Genomic DNA, 21540 nt, shown 5'->3' with positions numbered 1-21540 from the left:
GCTGGACAGCCAGCAGCAGCAGCAGCAGGAGAGGTATGTAATCAGGAGCCCTCCTGCTAAGGGTAGACAGCTGCTCGTTCCACCCCACCCCCCGCCTTAATTGGTTCTCCTCCCTTCCAACGGTGTTGAGGCGGGTGGGAACAGCAGGGGGTGAAGGTGCTGTGTTTAAAGAGGTGGAGTTATGCAGATCTAAAACGCGTGGATTGCAGCAGCAGCAAGCCGAAAAGTGCAGGCATGTAAGGGATCTAGAGGTTGACAACATGTCTTCTTAACGGGAGTCCAGGAGCTCATCTCCACAAATGGACTTTTCAGGATCCTTGGGTGGCTCCGTAGTTTGAAACCAATTCTGGTTATAGCTTCTCGGCCTTTTGGCTAAGATCAAGTGTAGTATCTGTTCTTATCAGTTTAATATCTGATACGTCCCCTATCTGGGGACCATATATTAAATGGATTTTTAGAACAGGGAGATGGAAAAAGAGCTTGCTCTGTCCACTCCACGCATTGACCTGGTATTGCAGTATCTCCAGGACCGGTGCACCCCTTCTTTAATGCAGTTTCTAAAATCAGAAAGAATTGAATTCAATGTTTTTTGTTCATTTTGCTTGTTTGTCGGATTTTGGGATGGACTCTTTGGCTTTGCTTTTCTTCTCCTCATTGGATTTTTCATGTTCAAAGTTGCAGAAGCCAGATTACAAGCTCATTTTGGTTCAACTTCAGCAACTGTGCATTGCATTGCCATGTAATGTGATGCAATGCTATCTTTCTAGCTCTCCCTTTTTACTTCCTTTTGGATAAACAGACATATTAGGCAAGCATTTTGGAGATTTCACCTAAATAACTACAGGTGGTGAGATAAGCTGCACAATATAATTGACCTTTCAGTATATTGTTGCACACACACCATCTATTTAGCAAATGCCCTTGTTATCAACAGCAGCCTTTTAAACTCACCTGAGCTAACAGGTATGTGCGCTGGTTACTCTGCTGCGCTTAAAATTTCTTTTTTGGTTTGCTACAATGCCTTTTCTGAAACGTTGTCTCCTTCTGCTGGAACACTGACTTCTTTCATTTAATGCCTGCAGACTATAAAAGAGAACCCAACCCAAAAAGTTTGGTTGATTAGTCTGTGGCATTCTGTTAAACTGTTGCTTATGGCGGTCTCTGTGAGCTTCTCAGCGACATTCAGCCAGCCAGGTATCCTGCCTGCAGTAGATGGAATGTGGCAATGGAACGCTGGCTGCGCGTGTCATAATAGGCTCTGAGCCTTTATATACCTGTGCACAGCAGCAGCCACCTTCAGTCTGCTGCTGGACAGCCAGCAGCAGCAGCAGCAGGAGAGGTATGTAATCAGGAGCCCTCCTGCTAAGGGTAGACAGCTGCTCGTTCCACCCCACCCCCCGCCTTAATTGGTTCTCCTCCCTTCCAACGGTGTTGAGGCGGGTGGGAACAGCAGGGGGTGAAGGTGCTGTGTTTAAAGAGGTGGAGTTATGCAGATCTAAAACGCGTGGATTGCAGCAGCAGCAAGCCGAAAAGTGCAGGCATGTAAGGGATCTAGAGGTTGACAACATGTCTTCTTAACGGGAGTCCAGGAGCTCATCTCCACAAATGGACTTTTCAGGATCCTTGGGTGGCTCCGTAGTTTGAAACCAATTCTGGTTATCGCTTCTCGGCCTTTTGGCTAAGATCAAGTGTAGTATCTGTTCTTATCAGTTTAATATCTGATACGTCCCCTATCTGGGGACCATATATTAAATGGATTTTTAGAACAGGGAGATGGAAAAAGAGCTTGCTCTGTCCACTCCACGCATTGACCTGGTATTGCAGTATCTCCAGGACCGGTGCACCCCTTCTTTAATGCAGTTTCTAAAATCAGAAAGAATTGAATTCAATGTTTTTTGTTCATTTTGCTTGTTTGTCGGATTTTGGGATGGACTCTTTGGCTTTGCTTTTCTTCTCCTCATTGGATTTTTCATGTTCAAAGTTGCAGAAGCCAGATTACAAGCTCATTTTGGTTCAACTTCAGCAACTGTGCATTGCATTGCCATGTAATGTGATGCAATGCTATCTTTCTAGCTCTCCCTTTTTACTTCCTTTTGGATAAACAGACATATTAGGCAAGCATTTTGGAGCTTTCACCTAAATAACTACAGGTGGTGAGATAAGCTGCACAATATAATTGACCTTTCAGTATATTGTTGCACACACACCATCTATTTAGCAAATGCCCTTGTTATCAACAGCAGCCTTTTAAACTCACCTGAGCTAACAGGTATGTGCGCTGGTTACTCTGCTGCGCTTAAAATTTCTTTTTTGGTTTGCTACAATGCCTTTTCTGAAACGTTGTCTCCTTCTGCTGGAACACTGACTTCTTTCATTTAATGCCTGCAGACTATAAAAGAGAACCCAACCCAAAAAGTTTGGTTGATTAGTCTGTGGCATTCTGTTAAACTGTTGCTTATGGCGGTCTCTGTGAGCTTCTCAGCGACATTCAGCCAGCCAGGTATCCTGCCTGCAGTAGATGGAATGTGGCAATGGAACGCTGGCTGCGCGTGTCATAATAGGCTCTGAGCCTTTATATACCTGTGCACAGCAGCAGCCACCTTCAGTCTGCTGCTGGACAGCCAGCAGCAGCAGCAGCAGGAGAGGTATGTAATCAGGAGCCCTCCTGCTAAGGGTAGACAGCTGATCGTTCCACCCCACCCCCCGCCTTAATTGGTTCTCCTCCCTTCCAACGGTGTTGAGGCGGGTGGGAACAGCAGGGGGTGAAGGTGCTGTGTTTAAAGAGGTGGAGTTATGCAGATCTAAAACGCGTGGATTGCAGCAGCAGCAAGCCGAAAAGTGCAGGCATGTAAGGGATCTAGAGGTTGACAACATGTCTTCTTAACGGGAGTCCAGGAGCTCATCTCCACAAATGGACTTTTCAGGATCCTTGGGTGGCTCCGTAGTTTGAAACCAATTCTGGTTATCGCTTCTCGGCCTTTTGGCTAAGATCAAGTGTAGTATCTGTTCTTATCAGTTTAATATCTGATACGTCCCCTATCTGGGGACCATATATTAAATGGATTTTTAGAACAGGGAGATGGAAAAAGAGCTTGCTCTGTCCACTCCACGCATTGACCTGGTATTGCAGTATCTCCAGGACCGGTGCACCCCTTCTTTAATGCAGTTTCTAAAATCAGAAAGAATTGAATTCAATGTTTTTTGTTCATTTTGCTTGTTTGTCGGATTTTGGGATGGACTCTTTGGCTTTGCTTTTCTTCTCCTCATTGGATTTTTCATGTTCAAAGTTGCAGAAGCCAGATTACAAGCTCATTTTGGTTCAACTTCAGCAACTGTGCATTGCATTGCCATGTAATGTGATGCAATGCTATCTTTCTAGCTCTCCCTTTTTACTTCCTTTTGGATAAACAGACATATTAGGCAAGCATTTTGGAGCTTTCACCTAAATAACTACAGGTGGTGAGATAAGCTGCACAATATAATTGACCTTTCAGTATATTGTTGCACACACACCATCTATTTAGCAAATGCCCTTGTTATCAACAGCAGCCTTTTAAACTCACCTGAGCTAACAGGTATGTGCGCTGGTTACTCTGCTGCGCTTAAAATTTCTTTTTTGGTTTGCTACAATGCCTTTTCTGAAACGTTGTCTCCTTCTGCTGGAACACTGACTTCTTTCATTTAATGCCTGCAGACTATAAAAGAGAACCCAACCCAAAAAGTTTGGTTGATTAGTCTGTGGCATTCTGTTAAACTGTTGCTTATGGCGGTCTCTGTGAGCTTCTCAGCGACATTCAGCCAGCCAGGTATCCTGCCTGCAGTAGATGGAATGTGGCAATGGAACGCTGGCTGCGCGTGTCATAATAGGCTCTGAGCCTTTATATACCTGTGCACAGCAGCAGCCACCTTCAGTCTGCTGCTGGACAGCCAGCAGCAGCAGCAGCAGGAGAGGTATGTAATCAGGAGCCCTCCTGCTAAGGGTAGACAGCTGATCGTTCCACCCCACCCCCCGCCTTAATTGGTTCTCCTCCCTTCCAACGGTGTTGAGGCGGGTGGGAACAGCAGGGGGTGAAGGTGCTGTGTTTAAAGAGGTGGAGTTATGCAGATCTAAAACGCGTGGATTGCAGCAGCAGCAAGCCGAAAAGTGCAGGCATGTAAGGGATCTAGAGGTTGACAACATGTCTTCTTAACGGGAGTCCAGGAGCTCATCTCCACAAATGGACTTTTCAGGATCCTTGGGTGGCTCCGTAGTTTGAAACCAATTCTGGTTATCGCTTCTCGGCCTTTTGGCTAAGATCAAGTGTAGTATCTGTTCTTATCAGTTTAATATCTGATACGTCCCCTATCTGGGGACCATATATTAAATGGATTTTTAGAACAGGGAGATGGAAAAAGAGCTTGCTCTGTCCACTCCACGCATTGACCTGGTATTGCAGTATCTCCAGGACCGGTGCACCCCTTCTTTAATGCAGTTTCTAAAATCAGAAAGAATTGAATTCAATGTTTTTTGTTCATTTTGCTTGTTTGTCGGATTTTGGGATGGACTCTTTGGCTTTGCTTTTCTTCTCCTCATTGGATTTTTCATGTTCAAAGTTGCAGAAGCCAGATAACAAGCTCATTTTGGTTCAACTTCAGCAACTGTGCATTGCATTGCCATGTAATGTGATGCAATGCTATCTTTCTAGCTCTCCCTTTTTACTTCCTTTTGGATAAACAGACATATTAGGCAAGCATTTTGGAGCTTTCACCTAAATAACTACAGGTGGTGAGATAAGCTGCACAATATAATTGACCTTTCAGTATATTGTTGCACACACACCATCTATTTAGCAAATGCCCTTGTTATCAACAGCAGCCTTTTAAACTCACCTGAGCTAACAGGTATGTGCGCTGGTTACTCTGCTGCGCTTAAAATTTCTTTTTTGGTTTGCTACAATGCCTTTTCTGAAACGTTGTCTCCTTCTGCTGGAACACTGACTTCTTTCATTTAATGCCTGCAGACTATAAAAGAGAACCCAACCCAAAAAGTTTGGTTGATTAGTCTGTGGCATTCTGTTAAACTGTTGCTTATGGCGGTCTCTGTGAGCTTCTCAGCGACATTCAGCCAGCCAGGTATCCTGCCTGCAGTAGATGGAATGTGGCAATGGAACGCTGGCTGCGCGTGTCATAATAGGCTCTGAGCCTTTATATACCTGTGCACAGCAGCAGCCACCTTCAGTCTGCTGCTGGACAGCCAGCAGCAGCAGCAGCAGGAGAGGTATGTAATCAGGAGCCCTCCTGCTAAGGGTAGACAGCTGCTCGTTCCACCCCACCCCCCGCCTTAATTGGTTCTCCTCCCTTCCAACGGTGTTGAGGCGGGTGGGAACAGCAGGGGGTGAAGGTGCTGTGTTTAAAGAGGTGGAGTTATGCAGATCTAAAACGCGTGGATTGCAGCAGCAGCAAGCCGAAAAGTGCAGGCATGTAAGGGATCTAGAGGTTGACAACATGTCTTCTTAACGGGAGTCCAGGAGCTCATCTCCACAAATGGACTTTTCAGGATCCTTGGGTGGCTCCGTAGTTTGAAACCAATTCTGGTTATCGCTTCTCGGCCTTTTGGCTAAGATCAAGTGTAGTATCTGTTCTTATCAGTTTAATATCTGATACGTCCCCTATCTGGGGACCATATATTAAATGGATTTTTAGAACAGGGAGATGGAAAAAGAGCTTGCTCTGTCCACTCCACGCATTGACCTGGTATTGCAGTATCTCCAGGACCGGTGCACCCCTTCTTTAATGCAGTTTCTAAAATCAGAAAGAATTGAATTCAATGTTTTTTGTTCATTTTGCTTGTTTGTCGGATTTTGGGATGGACTCTTTGGCTTTGCTTTTCTTCTCCTCATTGGATTTTTCATGTTCAAAGTTGCAGAAGCCAGATTACAAGCTCATTTTGGTTCAACTTCAGCAACTGTGCATTGCATTGCCATGTAATGTGATGCAATGCTATCTTTCTAGCTCTCCCTTTTTACTTCCTTTTGGATAAACAGACATATTAGGCAAGCATTTTGGAGCTTTCACCTAAATAACTACAGGTGGTGAGATAAGCTGCACAATATAATTGACCTTTCAGTATATTGTTGCACACACACCATCTATTTAGCAAATGCCCTTGTTATCAACAGCAGCCTTTTAAACTCACCTGAGCTAACAGGTATGTGCGCTGGTTACTCTGCTGCGCTTAAAATTTCTTTTTTGGTTTGCTACAATGCCTTTTCTGAAACGTTGTCTCCTTCTGCTGGAACACTGACTTCTTTCATTTAATGCCTGCAGACTATAAAAGAGAACCCAACCCAAAAAGTTTGGTTGATTAGTCTGTGGCATTCTGTTAAACTGTTGCTTATGGCGGTCTCTGTGAGCTTCTCAGCGACATTCAGCCAGCCAGGTATCCTGCCTGCAGTAGATGGAATGTGGCAATGGAACGCTGGCTGCGCGTGTCATAATAGGCTCTGAGCCTTTATATACCTGTGCACAGCAGCAGCCACCTTCAGTCTGCTGCTGGACAGCCAGCAGCAGCAGCAGCAGGAGAGGTATGTAATCAGGAGCCCTCCTGCTAAGGGTAGACAGCTGCTCGTTCCACCCCACCCCCCGCCTTAATTGGTTCTCCTCCCTTCCAACGGTGTTGAGGCGGGTGGGAACAGCAGGGGGTGAAGGTGCTGTGTTTAAAGAGGTGGAGTTATGCAGATCTAAAACGCGTGGATTGCAGCAGCAGCAAGCCGAAAAGTGCAGGCATGTAAGGGATCTAGAGGTTGACAACATGTCTTCTTAACGGGAGTCCAGGAGCTCATCTCCACAAATGGACTTTTCAGGATCCTTGGGTGGCTCCGTAGTTTGAAACCAATTCTGGTTATCGCTTCTCGGCCTTTTGGCTAAGATCAAGTGTAGTATCTGTTCTTATCAGTTTAATATCTGATACGTCCCCTATCTGGGGACCATATATTAAATGGATTTTTAGAACAGGGAGATGGAAAAAGAGCTTGCTCTGTCCACTCCACGCATTGACCTGGTATTGCAGTATCTCCAGGACCGGTGCACCCCTTCTTTAATGCAGTTTCTAAAATCAGAAAGAATTGAATTCAATGTTTTTTGTTCATTTTGCTTGTTTGTCGGATTTTGGGATGGACTCTTTGGCTTTGCTTTTCTTCTCCTCATTGGATTTTTCATGTTCAAAGTTGCAGAAGCCAGATTACAAGCTCATTTTGGTTCAACTTCAGCAACTGTGCATTGCATTGCCATGTAATGTGATGCAATGCTATCTTTCTAGCTCTCCCTTTTTACTTCCTTTTGGATAAACAGACATATTAGGCAAGCATTTTGGAGCTTTCACCTAAATAACTACAGGTGGTGAGATAAGCTGCACAATATAATTGACCTTTCAGTATATTGTTGCACACACACCATCTATTTAGCAAATGCCCTTGTTATCAACAGCAGCCTTTTAAACTCACCTGAGCTAACAGGTATGTGCGCTGGTTACTCTGCTGCGCTTAAAATTTCTTTTTTGGTTTGCTACAATGCCTTTTCTGAAACGTTGTCTCCTTCTGCTGGAACACTGACTTCTTTCATTTAATGCCTGCAGACTATAAAAGAGAACCCAACCCAAAAAGTTTGGTTGATTAGTCTGTGGCATTCTGTTAAACTGTTGCTTATGGCGGTCTCTGTGAGCTTCTCAGCGACATTCAGCCAGCCAGGTATCCTGCCTGCAGTAGATGGAATGTGGCAATGGAACGCTGGCTGCGCGTGTCATAATAGGCTCTGAGCCTTTATATACCTGTGCACAGCAGCAGCCACCTTCAGTCTGCTGCTGGACAGCCAGCAGCAGCAGCAGCAGGAGAGGTATGTAATCAGGAGCCCTCCTGCTAAGGGTAGACAGCTGCTCGTTCCACCCCACCCCCCGCCTTAATTGGTTCTCCTCCCTTCCAACGGTGTTGAGGCGGGTGGGAACAGCAGGGGGTGAAGGTGCTGTGTTTAAAGAGGTGGAGTTATGCAGATCTAAAACGCGTGGATTGCAGCAGCAGCAAGCCGAAAAGTGCAGGCATGTAAGGGATCTAGAGGTTGACAACATGTCTTCTTAACGGGAGTCCAGGAGCTCATCTCCACAAATGGACTTTTCAGGATCCTTGGGTGGCTCCGTAGTTTGAAACCAATTCTGGTTATAGCTTCTCGGCCTTTTGGCTAAGATCAAGTGTAGTATCTGTTCTTATCAGTTTAATATCTGATACGTCCCCTATCTGGGGACCATATATTAAATGGATTTTTAGAACAGGGAGATGGAAAAAGAGCTTGCTCTGTCCACTCCACGCATTGACCTGGTATTGCAGTATCTCCAGGACCGGTGCACCCCTTCTTTAATGCAGTTTCTAAAATCAGAAAGAATTGAATTCAATGTTTTTTGTTCATTTTGCTTGTTTGTCGGATTTTGGGATGGACTCTTTGGCTTTGCTTTTCTTCTCCTCATTGGATTTTTCATGTTCAAAGTTGCAGAAGCCAGATTACAAGCTCATTTTGGTTCAACTTCAGCAACTGTGCATTGCATTGCCATGTAATGTGATGCAATGCTATCTTTCTAGCTCTCCCTTTTTACTTCCTTTTGGATAAACAGACATATTAGGCAAGCATTTTGGAGATTTCACCTAAATAACTACAGGTGGTGAGATAAGCTGCACAATATAATTGACCTTTCAGTATATTGTTGCACACACACCATCTATTTAGCAAATGCCCTTGTTATCAACAGCAGCCTTTTAAACTCACCTGAGCTAACAGGTATGTGCGCTGGTTACTCTGCTGCGCTTAAAATTTCTTTTTTGGTTTGCTACAATGCCTTTTCTGAAACGTTGTCTCCTTCTGCTGGAACACTGACTTCTTTCATTTAATGCCTGCAGACTATAAAAGAGAACCCAACCCAAAAAGTTTGGTTGATTAGTCTGTGGCATTCTGTTAAACTGTTGCTTATGGCGGTCTCTGTGAGCTTCTCAGCGACATTCAGCCAGCCAGGTATCCTGCCTGCAGTAGATGGAATGTGGCAATGGAACGCTGGCTGCGCGTGTCATAATAGGCTCTGAGCCTTTATATACCTGTGCACAGCAGCAGCCACCTTCAGTCTGCTGCTGGACAGCCAGCAGCAGCAGCAGCAGGAGAGGTATGTAATCAGGAGCCCTCCTGCTAAGGGTAGACAGCTGCTCGTTCCACCCCACCCCCCGCCTTAATTGGTTCTCCTCCCTTCCAACGGTGTTGAGGCGGGTGGGAACAGCAGGGTGTGAAGGTGCTGTGTTTAAAGAGGTGGAGTTATGCAGATCTAAAACGCGTGGATTGCAGCAGCAGCAAGCCGAAAAGTGCAGGCATGTAAGGGATCTAGAGGTTGACAACATGTCTTCTTAACGGGAGTCCAGGAGCTCATCTCCACAAATGGACTTTTCAGGATCCTTGGGTGGCTCCGTAGTTTGAAACCAATTCTGGTTATCGCTTCTCGGCCTTTTGGCTAAGATCAAGTGTAGTATCTGTTCTTATCAGTTTAATATCTGATACGTCCCCTATCTGGGGACCATATATTAAATGGATTTTTAGAACAGGGAGATGGAAAAAGAGCTTGCTCTGTCCACTCCACGCATTGACCTGGTATTGCAGTATCTCCAGGACCGGTGCACCCCTTCTTTAATGCAGTTTCTAAAATCAGAAAGAATTGAATTCAATGTTTTTTGTTCATTTTGCTTGTTTGTCGGATTTTGGGATGGACTCTTTGGCTTTGCTTTTCTTCTCCTCATTGGATTTTTCATGTTCAAAGTTGCAGAAGCCAGATTACAAGCTCATTTTGGTTCAACTTCAGCAACTGTGCATTGCATTGCTATGTAATGTGATGCAATGCTATCTTTCTAGCTCTCCCTTTTTACTTCCTTTTGGATAAACAGACATATTAGGCAAGCATTTTGGAGCTTTCACCTAAATAACTACAGGTGGTGAGATAAGCTGCACAATATAATTGACCTTTCAGTATATTGTTGCACACACACCATCTATTTAGCAAATGCCCTTGTTATCAACAGCAGCCTTTTAAACTCACCTGAGCTAACAGGTATGTGCGCTGGTTACTCTGCTGCGCTTAAAATTTCTTTTTTGGTTTGCTACAATGCCTTTTCTGAAACGTTGTCTCCTTCTGCTGGAACACTGACTTCTTTCATTTAATGCCTGCAGACTATAAAAGAGAACCCAACCCAAAAAGTTTGGTTGATTAGTCTGTGGCATTCTGTTAAACTGTTGCTTATGGCGGTCTCTGTGAGCTTCTCAGCGACATTCAGCCAGCCAGGTATCCTGCCTGCAGTAGATGGAATGTGGCAATGGAACGCTGGCTGCGCGTGTCATAATAGGCTCTGAGCCTTTATATACCTGTGCACAGCAGCAGCCACCTTCAGTCTGCTGCTGGACAGCCAGCAGCAGCAGCAGCAGGAGAGGTATGTAATCAGGAGCCCTCCTGCTAAGGGTAGACAGCTGCTCGTTCCACCCCACCCCCCGCCTTAATTGGTTCTCCTCCCTTCCAACGGTGTTGAGGCGGGTGGGAACAGCAGGGGGTGAAGGTGCTGTGTTTAAAGAGGTGGAGTTATGCAGATCTAAAACGCGTGGATTGCAGCAGCAGCAAGCCGAAAAGTGCAGGCATGTAAGGGATCTAGAGGTTGACAACATGTCTTCTTAACGGGAGTCCAGGAGCTCATCTCCACAAATGGACTTTTCAGGATCCTTGGGTGGCTCCGTAGTTTGAAACCAATTCTGGTTATCGCTTCTCGGCCTTTTGGCTAAGATCAAGTGTAGTATCTGTTCTTATCAGTTTAATATCTGATACGTCCCCTATCTGGGGACCATATATTAAATGGATTTTTAGAACAGGGAGATGGAAAAAGAGCTTGCTCTGTCCACTCCACGCATTGACCTGGTATTGCAGTATCTCCAGGACCGGTGCACCCCTTCTTTAATGCAGTTTCTAAAATCAGAAAGAATTGAATTCAATGTTTTTTGTTCATTTTGCTTGTTTGTCGGATTTTGGGATGGACTCTTTGGCTTTGCTTTTCTTCTCCTCATTGGATTTTTCATGTTCAAAGTTGCAGAAGCCAGATTACAAGCTCATTTTGGTTCAACTTCAGCAACTGTGCATTGCATTGCCATGTAATGTGATGCAATGCTATCTTTCTAGCTCTCCCTTTTTACTTCCTTTTGGATAAACAGACATATTAGGCAAGCATTTTGGAGCTTTCACCTAAATAACTACAGGTGGTGAGATAAGCTGCACAATATAATTGACCTTTCAGTATATTGTTGCACACACACCATCTATTTAGCAAATGCCCTTGTTATCAACAGCAGCCTTTTAAACTCACCTGAGCTAACAGGTATGTGCGCTGGTTACTCTGCTGCGCTTAAAATTTCTTTTTTGGTTTGCTACAATGCCTTTTCTGAAACGTTGTCTCCTTCTGCTGGAACACTGACTTCTTTCATTTAATGCCTGCAGACTATAAAAGAGAACCCAACCCAAAAAGTTTGGTTGATTAGTCTGTGGCATTCTGTTAAACTGTTGCTTATGGCGGTCTCTGTGAGCTTCTCAGCGACATTCAGCCAGCCAGGTATCCTGCCTGCAGTAGATGGAATGTGGCAATGGAACGCTGGCTGCGCGTGTCATAATAGGCTCTGAGCCTTTATATACCTGTGCACAGCAGCAGCCACCTTCAGTCTGCTGCTGGACAGCCAGCAGCAGCAGCAGCAGGAGAGGTATGTAATCAGGAGCCCTCCTGCTAAGGGTAGACAGCTGCTCGTTCCACCCCACCCCCCGCCTTAATTGGTTCTCCTCCCTTCCAACGGTGTTGAGGCGGGTGGGAACAGCAGGGGGTGAAGGTGCTGTGTTTAAAGAGGTGGAGTTATGCAGATCTAAAACGCGTGGATTGCAGCAGCAGCAAGCCGAAAAGTGCAGGCATGTAAGGGATCTAGAGGTTGACAACATGTCTTCTTAACAGGAGTCCAGGAGCTCATCTCCACAAATGGACTTTTCAGGATCCTTGGGTGGCTCCGTAGTTTGAAACCAATTCTGGTTATCGCTTCTCGGCCTTTTGGCTAAGATCAAGTGTAGTATCTGTTCTTATCAGTTTAATATCTGATACGTCCCCTATCTGGGGACCATATATTAAATGGATTTTTAGAACAGGGAGATGGAAAAAGAGCTTGCTCTGTCCACTCCACGCATTGACCTGGTATTGCAGTATCTCCAGGACCGGTGCACCCCTTCTTTAATGCAGTTTCTAAAATCAGAAAGAATTGAATTCAATGTTTTTTGTTCATTTTGCTTGTTTGTCGGATTTTGGGATGGACTCTTTGGCTTTGCTTTTCTTCTCCTCATTGGATTTTTCATGTTCAAAGTTGCAGAAGCCAGATTACAAGCTCATTTTGGTTCAACTTCAGCAACTGTGCATTGCATTGCCATGTAATGTGATGCAATGCTATCTTTCTAGCTCTCCCTTTTTACTTCCTTTTGGATAAACAGACATATTAGGCAAGCATTTTGGAGCTTTCACCTAAATAACTACAGGTGGTGAGATAAGCTGCACAATATAATTGACCTTTCAGTATATTGTTGCACACACACCATCTATTTAGCAAATGCCCTTGTTATCAACAGCAGCCTTTTAAACTCACCTGAGCTAACAGGTATGTGCGCTGGTTACTCTGCTGCGCTTAAAATTTCTTTTTTGGTTTGCTACAATGCCTTTTCTGAAACGTTGTCTCCTTCTGCTGGAACACTGACTTCTTTCATTTAATGCCTGCAGACTATAAAAGAGAACCCAACCCAAAAAGTTTGGTTGATTAGTCTGTGGCATTCTGTTAAACTGTTGCTTATGGCGGTCTCTGTGAGCTTCTCAGCGACATTCAGCCAGCCAGGTATCCTGCCTGCAGTAGATGGAATGTGGCAATGGAACGCTGGCTGCGCGTGTCATAATAGGCTCTGAGCCTTTATATACCTGTGCACAGCAGCAGCCACCTTCAGTCTGCTGCTGGACAGCCAGCAGCAGCAGCAGCAGGAGAGGTATGTAATCAGGAGCCCTCCTGCTAAGGGTAGACAGCTGCTCGTTCCACCCCACCCCCCGCCTTAATTGGTTCTCCTCCCTTCCAACGGTGTTGAGGCGGGTGGGAACAGCAGGGGGTGAAGGTGCTGTGTTTAAAGAGGTGGAGTTATGCAGATCTAAAACGCGTGGATTGCAGCAGCAGCAAGCCGAAAAGTGCAGGCATGTAAGGGATCTAGAGGTTGACAACATGTCTTCTTAACGGGAGTCCAGGAGCTCATCTCCACAAATGGACTTTTCAGGATCCTTGGGTGGCTCCGTAGTTTGAAACCAATTCTGGTTATCGCTTCTCGGCCTTTTGGCTAAGATCAAGTGTAGTATCTGTTCTTATCAGTTTAATATCTGATACGTCCCCTATCTGGGGACCATATATTAAATGGATTTTTAGAACAGGGAGATGGAAAAAGAGCTTGCTCTGTCCACTCCACGCATTGACCTGGTATTGCAGTATCTCCAGGACCGGTGCACCCCTTCTTTAATGCAGTTTCTAAAATCAGAAAGAATTGAATTCAATGTTTTTTGTTCATTTTGCTTGTTTGTCGGATTTTGGGATGGACTCTTTGGCTTTGCTTTTCTTCTCCTCATTGGATTTTTCATGTTCAAAGTTGCAGAAGCCAGATTACAAGCTCATTTTGGTTCAACTTCAGCAACTGTGCATTGCATTGCCATGTAATGTGATGCAATGCTATCTTTCTAGCTCTCCCTTTTTACTTCCTTTTGGATAAACAGACATATTAGGCAAGCATTTTGGAGCTTTCACCTAAATAACTACAGGTGGTGAGATAAGCTGCACAATATAATTGACCTTTCAGTATATTGTTGCACACACACCATCTATTTAGCAAATGCCCTTGTTATCAACAGCAGCCTTTTAAACTCACCTGAGCTAACAGGTATGTGCGCTGGTTACTCTGCTGCGCTTAAAATTTCTTTTTTGGTTTGCTACAATGCCTTTTCTGAAACGTTGTCTCCTTCTGCTGGAACACTGACTTCTTTCATTTAATGCCTGCAGACTATAAAAGAGAACCCAACCCAAAAAGTTTGGTTGATTAGTCTGTGGCATTCTGTTAAACTGTTGCTTATGGCGGTCTCTGTGAGCTTCTCAGCGACATTCAGCCAGCCAGGTATCCTGCCTGCAGTAGATGGAATGTGGCAATGGAACGCTGGCTGCGCGTGTCATAATAGGCTCTGAGCCTTTATATACCTGTGCACAGCAGCAGCCACCTTCAGTCTGCTGCTGGACAGCCAGCAGCAGCAGCAGCAGGAGAGGTATGTAATCAGGAGCCCTCCTGCTAAGGGTAGACAGCTGCTCGTTCCACCCCACCCCCCGCCTTAATTGGTTCTCCTCCCTTCCAACGGTGTTGAGGCGGGTGGGAACAGCAGGGGGTGAAGGTGCTGTGTTTAAAGAGGTGGAGTTATGCAGATCTAAAACGCGTGGATTGCAGCAGCAGCAAGCCGAAAAGTGCAGGCATGTAAGGGATCTAGAGGTTGACAACATGTCTTCTTAACGGGAGTCCAGGAGCTCATCTCCACAAATGGACTTTTCAGGATCCTTGGGTGGCTCCGTAGTTTGAAACCAATTCTGGTTATCGCTTCTCGGCCTTTTGGCTAAGATCAAGTGTAGTATCTGTTCTTATCAGTTTAATATCTGATACGTCCCCTATCTGGGGACCATATATTAAATGGATTTTTAGAACAGGGAGATGGAAAAAGAGCTTGCTCTGTCCACTCCACGCATTGACCTGGTATTGCAGTATCTCCAGGACCGGTGCACCCCTTCTTTAATGCAGTTTCTAAAATCAGAAAGAATTAAATTCAATGTTTTTTGTTCATTTTGCTTGTTTGTCGGATTTTGGGATGGACTCTTTGGCTTTGCTTTTCTTCTCCTCATTGGATTTTTCATGTTCAAAGTTGCAGAAGCCAGATTACAAGCTCATTTTGGTTCAACTTCAGCAACTGTGCATTGCATTGCCATGTAATGTGATGCAATGCTATCTTTCTAGCTCTCCCTTTTTACTTCCTTTTGGATAAACAGACATATTAGGCAAGCATTTTGGAGCTTTCACCTAAATAACTACAGGTGGTGAGATAAGCTTCACAATATAATTGACCTTTCAGTATATTGTTGCACACACACCATCTATTTAGCAAATGCCCTTGTTATCAACAGCAGCCTTTTAAACTCACCTGAGCTAACAGGTATGTGCGCTGGTTACTCTGCTGCGCTTAAAATTTCTTTTTTGGTTTGCTACAATGCCTTTTCTGAAACGTTGTCTCCTTCTGCTGGAACACTGACTTCTTTCATTTAATGCCTGCAGACTATAAAAGAGAACCCAACCCAAAAAGTTTGGTTGATTAGTCTGTGGCATTCTGTTAAACTGTTGCTTATGGCGGTCTCTGTGAGCTTCTCAGCGACATTCAGCCAGCCAGGTATCCTGCCTGCAGTAGATGGAATGTGGCAATGGAACGCTGGCTGCGCGTGTCATAATAGGCTCTGAGCCTTTATATACCTGTGCACAGCAGCAGCCACCTTCAGTCTGCTGCTGGACAGCCAGCAGCAGCAGCAGCAGGAGAGGTATGTAATCAGGAGCCCTCCTGCTAAGGGTAGACAGCTGCTCGTTCCACCCCACCCCCCGCCTTAATTGGTTCTCCTCCCTTCCAACGGTGTTGAGGCGGGTGGGAACAGCAGGGGGTGAAGGTGTTGTGTTTAAAGAGGTGGAGTTATGCAGATCTAAAACGCGTGGATTGCAGCAGCAGCAAGCCGAAAAGTGCAGGCATGTAAGGGATCTAGAGGTTGACAACATGTCTTCTTAACGGGAGTCCAGGAGCTCATCTCCACAAATGGACTTTTCAGGATCCTTGGGTGGCTCCGTAGTTTGAAACCAATTCTGGTTATCGCTTCTCGGCCTTTTGGCTAAGATCAAGTGTAGTATCTGTTCTTATCAGTTTAATATCTGATACGTCCCCTATCTGGGGACCATATATTAAATGGATTTTTAGAACAGGGAGATGGAAAAAGAGCTTGCTCTGTCCACTCCACGCATTGACCTGGTATTGCAGTATCTCCAGGACCGGTGCACCCCTTCTTTAATGCAGTTTCTAAAATCAGAAAGAATTGAATTCAATGTTTTTTGTTCATTTTGCTTGTTTGTCGGATTTTGGGATGGACTCTTTGGCTTTGCTTTTCTTCTCCTCATTGGATTTTTCATGTTCAAAGTTGCAGAAGCCAGATTACAAGCTCATTTTGGTTCAACTTCAGCAACTGTGCATTGCATTGCCATGTAATGTGATGCAATGCTATCTTTCTAGCTCTCCCTTTTTACTTCCTTTTGGATAAACAGACATATTAGGCAAGCATTTTGGAGCTTTCACCTAAATAACTACAGGTGGTGAGATAAGCTGCACAATATAATTGACCTTTCAGTATATTGTTGCACACACACCATCTATTTAGCAAATGCCCTTGTTATCAACAGCAGCCTTTTAAACTCACCTGAGCTAACAGGTATGTGCGCTGGTTACTCTGCTGCGCTTAAAATTTCTTTTTTGGTTTGCTACAATGCCTTTTCTGAAACGTTGTCTCCTTCTGCTGGAACACTGACTTCTTTCATTTAATGCTTGCAGACTATAAAAGAGAACCCAACCCAAAAAGTTTGGTTGATTAGTCTGTGGCATTCTGTTAAACTGTTGCTTATGGCGGTCTCTGTGAGCTTCTCAGCGACATTCAGCCAGCCAGGTATCCTGCCTGCAGTAGATGGAATGTGGCAATGGAACGCTGGCTGCGCGTGTCATAATAGGCTCTGAGCCTTTATATACCTGTGCACAGCAGCAGCCACCTTCAGTCTGCTGCTGGACAGCCAGCAGCAGCAGCAGCAGGAGAGGTATGTAATCAGGAGCCCTCCTGCTAAGGGTAGACAGCTGCTCGTTCCACCCCACCCCCCGCCTTAATTGGTTCTCCTCCCTTCCAACGGTGTTGAGGCGGGTGGGAACAGCAGGGGGTGAAGGTGTTGTGTTTAAAGAGGTGGAGTTATGCAGATCTAAAACGCGTGGATTGCAGCAGCAGCAAGCCGAAAAGTGCAGGCATGTAAGGGATCTAGAGGTTGACAACATGTCTTCTTAACGGGAGTCCAGGAGCTCATCTCCACAAATGGACTTTTCAGGATCCTTGGGTGGCTCCGTAGTTTGAAACCAATTCTGGTTATCGCTTCTCGGCCTTTTGGCTAAGATCAAGTGTAGTATCTGTTCTTATCAGTTTAATATCTGATACGTCCCCTATCTGGGGACCATATATTAAATGGATTTTTAGAACAGGGAGATGGAAAAAGAGCTTGCTCTGTCCACTCCACGCATTGACCTGGTATTGCAGTATCTCCAGGACCGGTGCACCCCTTCTTTAATGCAGTTTCTAAAATCAGAAAGAATTGAATTCAATGTTTTTTGTTCATTTTGCTTGTTTGTCGGATTTTGGGATGGACTCTTTGGCTTTGCTTTTCTTCTCCTCATTGGATTTTTCATGTTCAAAGTTGCAGAAGCCAGATTACAAGCTCATTTTGGTTCAACTTCAGCAACTGTGCATTGCATTGCCATGTAATGTGATGCAATGCTATCTTTCTAGCTCTCCCTTTTTACTTCCTTTTGGATAAACAGACATATTAGGCAAGCATTTTGGAGCTTTCACCTAAATAACTACAGGTGGTGAGATAAGCTGCACAATATAATTGACCTTTCAGTATATTGTTGCACACACACCATCTATTTAGCAAATGCCCTTGTTATCAACAGCAGCCTTTTAAACTCACCTGAGCTAACAGGTATGTGCGCTGGTTACTCTGCTGCGCTTAAAATTTCTTTTTTGGTTTGCTACAATGCCTTTTCTGAAACGTTGTCTCCTTCTGCTGGAACACTGACTTCTTTCATTTAATGCCTGCAGACTATAAAAGAGAACCCAACCCAAAAAGTTTGGTTGATTAGTCTGTGGCATTCTGTTAAACTGTTGCTTATGGCGGTCTCTGTGAGCTTCTCAGCGACATTCAGCCAGCCAGGTATCCTGCCTGCAGTAGATGGAATGTGGCAATGGAACGCTGGCTGCGCGTGTCATAATAGGCTCTGAGCCTTTATATACCTGTGCACAGCAGCAGCCACCTTCAGTCTGCTGCTGGACAGCCAGCAGCAGCAGCAGCAGGAGAGGTATGTAATCAGGAGCCCTCCTGCTAAGGGTAGACAGCTGCTCGTTCCACCCCACCCCCCGCCTTAATTGGTTCTCCTCCCTTCCAACGGTGTTGAGGCGGGTGGGAACAGCAGGGGGTGAAGGTGTTGTGTTTAAAGAGGTGGAGTTATGAAGATCTAAAACGCGTGGATTGCAGCAGCAGCAAGCCGAAAAGTGCAGGCATGTAAGGGATCTAGAGGTTGACAACATGTCTTCTTAACGGGAGTCCAGGAGCTCATCTCCACAAATGGACTTTTCAGGATCCTTGGGTGGCTCCGTAGTTTGAAACCAATTCTGGTTATCGCTTCTCGGCCTTTTGGCTAAGATCAAGTGTAGTATCTGTTCTTATCAGTTTAATATCTGATACGTCCCCTATCTGGGGACCATATATTAAATGGATTTTTAGAACAGGGAGATGGAAAAAGAGCTTGCTCTGTCCACTCCACGCATTGACCTGGTATTGCAGTATCTCCAGGACCGGTGCACCCCTTCTTTAATGCAGTTTCTAAAATCAGAAAGAATTGAATTCAATGTTTTTTGTTCATTTTGCTTGTTTGTCGGATTTTGGGATGGACTCTTTGGCTTTGCTTTTCTTCTCCTCATTGGATTTTTCATGTTCAAAGTTGCAGAAGCCAGATTACAAGCTCATTTTGGTTCAACTTCAGCAACTGTGCATTGCATTGCCATGTAATGTGATGCAATGCTATCTTTCTAGCTCTCCCTTTTTACTTCCTTTTGGATAAACAGACATATTAGGCAAGCATTTTGGAGCTTTCACCTAAATAACTACAGGTGGTGAGATAAGCTGCACAATATAATTGACCTTTCAGTATATTGTTGCACACACACCATCTATTTAGCAAATGCCCTTGTTATCAACAGCAGCCTTTTAAACTCACCTGAGCTAACAGGTATGTGCGCTGGTTACTCTGCTGCGCTTAAAATTTCTTTTTTGGTTTGCTACAATGCCTTTTCTGAAACGTTGTCTCCTTCTGCTGGAACACTGACTTCTTTCATTTAATGCCTGCAGACTATAAAAGAGAACCCAACCCAAAAAGTTTGGTTGATTAGTCTGTGGCATTCTGTTAAACTGTTGCTTATGGCGGTCTCTGTGAGCTTCTCAGCGACATTCAGCCAGCCAGGTATCCTGCCTGCAGTAGATGGAATGTGGCAATGGAACGCTGGCTGCGCGTGTCATAATAGGCTCTGAGCCTTTATATACCTGTGCACAGCAGCAGCCACCTTCAGTCTGCTGCTGGACAGCCAGCAGCAGCAGCAGCAGGAGAGGTATGTAATCAGGAGCCCTCCTGCTAAGGGTAGACAGCTGCTCGTTCCACCCCACCCCCCGCCTTAATTGGTTCTCCTCCCTTCCAACGGTGTTGAGGCGGGTGGGAACAGCAGGGGGTGAAGGTGCTGTGTTTAAAGAGGTGGAGTTATGCAGATCTAAAACGCGTGGATTGCAGCAGCAGCAAGCCGAAAAGTGCAGGCATGTAAGGGATCTAGAGGTTGACAACATGTCTTCTTAACGGGAGTAAAGGAGCTCATCTCCACAAATGGACTTTTCAGGATCCTTGGGTGGCTCCGTAGTTTGAAACCAATTCTGGTTATCGCTTCTCGGCCTTTTGGCTAAGATCAAGTGTAGTATCTGTTCTTATCAGTTTAATATCTGATACGTCCCCTATCTGGGGACCATATATTAAATGGATTTTTAGAACAGGGAGATGGAAAAAGAGCTTGCTCTGTCCACTCCACGCATTGACCTGGTATTGCAGTATCTCCAGGACCGGTGCACCCCTTCTTTAATGCAGTTTCTAAAATCAGAAAGAATTGAATTCAATGTTTTTTGTTCATTTTGCTTGTTTGTCGGATTTTGGGATGGACTCTTTGGCTTTGCTTTTCTTCTCCTCATTGGATTTTTCATGTTCAAAGTTGCAGAAGCCAGATTACAAGCTCATTTTGGTTCAACTTCAGCAACTGTGCATTGCATTGCCATGTAATGTGATGCAATGCTATCTTTCTAGCTCTCCCTTTTTACTTCCTTTTGGATAAACAGACATATTAGGCAAGCATTTTGGAGCTTTCACCTAAATAACTACAGGTGGTGAGATAAGCTGCACAATATAATTGACCTTTCAGTATATTGTTGCACACACACCATCTATTTAGCAAATGCCCTTGTTATCAACAGCAGCCTTTTAAACTCACCTGAGCTAACAGGTATGTGCGCTGGTTACTCTGCTGCGCTTAAAATTTCTTTTTTGGTTTGCTACAATGCCTTTTCTGAAACGTTGTCTCCTTCTGCTGGAACACTGACTTCTTTCATTTAATGCCTGCAGACTATAAAAGAGAACCCAACCCAAAAAGTTTGGTTGGTTAGTCTGTGGCATTCTGTTAAACTGTTGCTTATGGCGGTCTCTGTGAGCTTCTCAGCGACATTCAGCCAGCCAGGTATCCTGCCTGCAGTAGATGGAATGTGGCAATGGAACGCTGGCTGCGCGTGTCATAATAGGCTCTGAGCCTTTATATACCTCTGCACAGCAGCAGCCACCTTCAGTCTGCTGCTGGACAGCCAGCAGCAGCAGCAGCAGGAGAGGTATGTAATCAGGAGCCCTCCTGCTAAGGGTAGACAGCTGCTCGTTCCACCCCACCCCCCGCCTTAATTGGTTCTCCTCCCTTCCAACGGTGTTGAGGCGGGTGGGAACAGCAGGGGGTGAAGGTGCTGTGTTTAAAGAGGTGGAGTTATGCAGATCTAAAACGCGTGGATTGCAGCAGCAGCAAGCCGAAAAGTGCAGGCATGTAAGGGATCTAGAGGTTGACAACATGTCTTCTTAACGGGAGTCCAGGAGCTCATCTCCACAAATGGACTTTTCAGGATCCTTGGGTGGCTCCGTAGTTTGAAACCAATTCTGGTTATCGCTTCTCGGCCTTTTGGCTAAGATCAAGTGTAGTATCTGTTCTTATCAGTTTAATATCTGATACGTCCCCTATCTGGGGACCATATATTAAATGGATTTTTAGAACAGGGAGATGGAAAAAGAGCTTGCTCTGTCCACTCCACGCATTGACCTGGTATTGCAGTATCTCCAGGACCGGTGCACCCCTTCTTTAATGCAGTTTCTAAAATCAGAAAGAATTGAATTCAATGTTTTTTGTTCATTTTGCTTGTTTGTCGGATTTTGGGATGGACTCTTTGGCTTTGCTTTT

General features: G+C 44.9%; 17 non-coding genes across 17 annotated transcripts; all 17 read left to right on the top strand.

Moving 5' to 3' along the window:
- The first annotated feature begins 352 nt into the window (after positions 1-352).
- LOC141235870 (U2 spliceosomal RNA) lies at positions 353-543 on the top strand. Its single transcript, XR_012301573.1, has one exon. It is a non-coding gene; the product is annotated as a U2 spliceosomal RNA (small nuclear RNA).
- A 1115-nt stretch (positions 544-1658) lies between these two features.
- LOC141236031 (U2 spliceosomal RNA) lies at positions 1659-1849 on the top strand. Its single transcript, XR_012301727.1, has one exon. It is a non-coding gene; the product is annotated as a U2 spliceosomal RNA (small nuclear RNA).
- A 1115-nt stretch (positions 1850-2964) lies between these two features.
- LOC141236030 (U2 spliceosomal RNA) lies at positions 2965-3155 on the top strand. Its single transcript, XR_012301726.1, has one exon. It is a non-coding gene; the product is annotated as a U2 spliceosomal RNA (small nuclear RNA).
- Positions 3156-4270: 1115 nt separating this feature from the next.
- On the top strand, positions 4271-4461 carry LOC141236029 (U2 spliceosomal RNA). The gene has a single exon (XR_012301725.1). It is a non-coding gene; the product is annotated as a U2 spliceosomal RNA (small nuclear RNA).
- A 1115-nt stretch (positions 4462-5576) lies between these two features.
- LOC141236028 (U2 spliceosomal RNA) lies at positions 5577-5767 on the top strand. The gene has a single exon (XR_012301724.1). It is a non-coding gene; the product is annotated as a U2 spliceosomal RNA (small nuclear RNA).
- A 1115-nt stretch (positions 5768-6882) lies between these two features.
- On the top strand, positions 6883-7073 carry LOC141236026 (U2 spliceosomal RNA). Its single transcript, XR_012301723.1, has one exon. It is a non-coding gene; the product is annotated as a U2 spliceosomal RNA (small nuclear RNA).
- A 1115-nt stretch (positions 7074-8188) lies between these two features.
- Positions 8189-8379, top strand: LOC141236325 (U2 spliceosomal RNA). The gene has a single exon (XR_012302010.1). It is a non-coding gene; the product is annotated as a U2 spliceosomal RNA (small nuclear RNA).
- Positions 8380-9494: 1115 nt separating this feature from the next.
- Positions 9495-9685, top strand: LOC141236025 (U2 spliceosomal RNA). The gene has a single exon (XR_012301722.1). It is a non-coding gene; the product is annotated as a U2 spliceosomal RNA (small nuclear RNA).
- Positions 9686-10800: 1115 nt separating this feature from the next.
- Positions 10801-10991, top strand: LOC141236024 (U2 spliceosomal RNA). Its single transcript, XR_012301721.1, has one exon. It is a non-coding gene; the product is annotated as a U2 spliceosomal RNA (small nuclear RNA).
- A 1115-nt stretch (positions 10992-12106) lies between these two features.
- LOC141236022 (U2 spliceosomal RNA) lies at positions 12107-12297 on the top strand. The gene has a single exon (XR_012301719.1). It is a non-coding gene; the product is annotated as a U2 spliceosomal RNA (small nuclear RNA).
- A 1115-nt stretch (positions 12298-13412) lies between these two features.
- On the top strand, positions 13413-13603 carry LOC141236021 (U2 spliceosomal RNA). Its single transcript, XR_012301718.1, has one exon. It is a non-coding gene; the product is annotated as a U2 spliceosomal RNA (small nuclear RNA).
- Positions 13604-14718: 1115 nt separating this feature from the next.
- Positions 14719-14909, top strand: LOC141236020 (U2 spliceosomal RNA). The gene has a single exon (XR_012301717.1). It is a non-coding gene; the product is annotated as a U2 spliceosomal RNA (small nuclear RNA).
- Positions 14910-16024: 1115 nt separating this feature from the next.
- LOC141236019 (U2 spliceosomal RNA) lies at positions 16025-16215 on the top strand. Its single transcript, XR_012301716.1, has one exon. It is a non-coding gene; the product is annotated as a U2 spliceosomal RNA (small nuclear RNA).
- Positions 16216-17330: 1115 nt separating this feature from the next.
- LOC141236018 (U2 spliceosomal RNA) lies at positions 17331-17521 on the top strand. The gene has a single exon (XR_012301715.1). It is a non-coding gene; the product is annotated as a U2 spliceosomal RNA (small nuclear RNA).
- A 1115-nt stretch (positions 17522-18636) lies between these two features.
- Positions 18637-18827, top strand: LOC141236017 (U2 spliceosomal RNA). Its single transcript, XR_012301714.1, has one exon. It is a non-coding gene; the product is annotated as a U2 spliceosomal RNA (small nuclear RNA).
- Positions 18828-19942: 1115 nt separating this feature from the next.
- On the top strand, positions 19943-20133 carry LOC141236016 (U2 spliceosomal RNA). The gene has a single exon (XR_012301713.1). It is a non-coding gene; the product is annotated as a U2 spliceosomal RNA (small nuclear RNA).
- A 1115-nt stretch (positions 20134-21248) lies between these two features.
- On the top strand, positions 21249-21439 carry LOC141236015 (U2 spliceosomal RNA). The gene has a single exon (XR_012301712.1). It is a non-coding gene; the product is annotated as a U2 spliceosomal RNA (small nuclear RNA).
- Positions 21440-21540: the final 101 nt, after the last annotated feature.

This window comes from Phyllobates terribilis, unplaced genomic scaffold (genome assembly GCF_046119375.1).
Source record: "Phyllobates terribilis strain yellow unplaced genomic scaffold, ASM4611937v1 Scaffold_693__1_contigs__length_808095, whole genome shotgun sequence".
Classification (NCBI taxonomy): domain Eukaryota; kingdom Metazoa; phylum Chordata; class Amphibia; order Anura; family Dendrobatidae; genus Phyllobates; species Phyllobates terribilis.
This window is presented reverse-complemented; position numbering and strand designations above follow the sequence as displayed.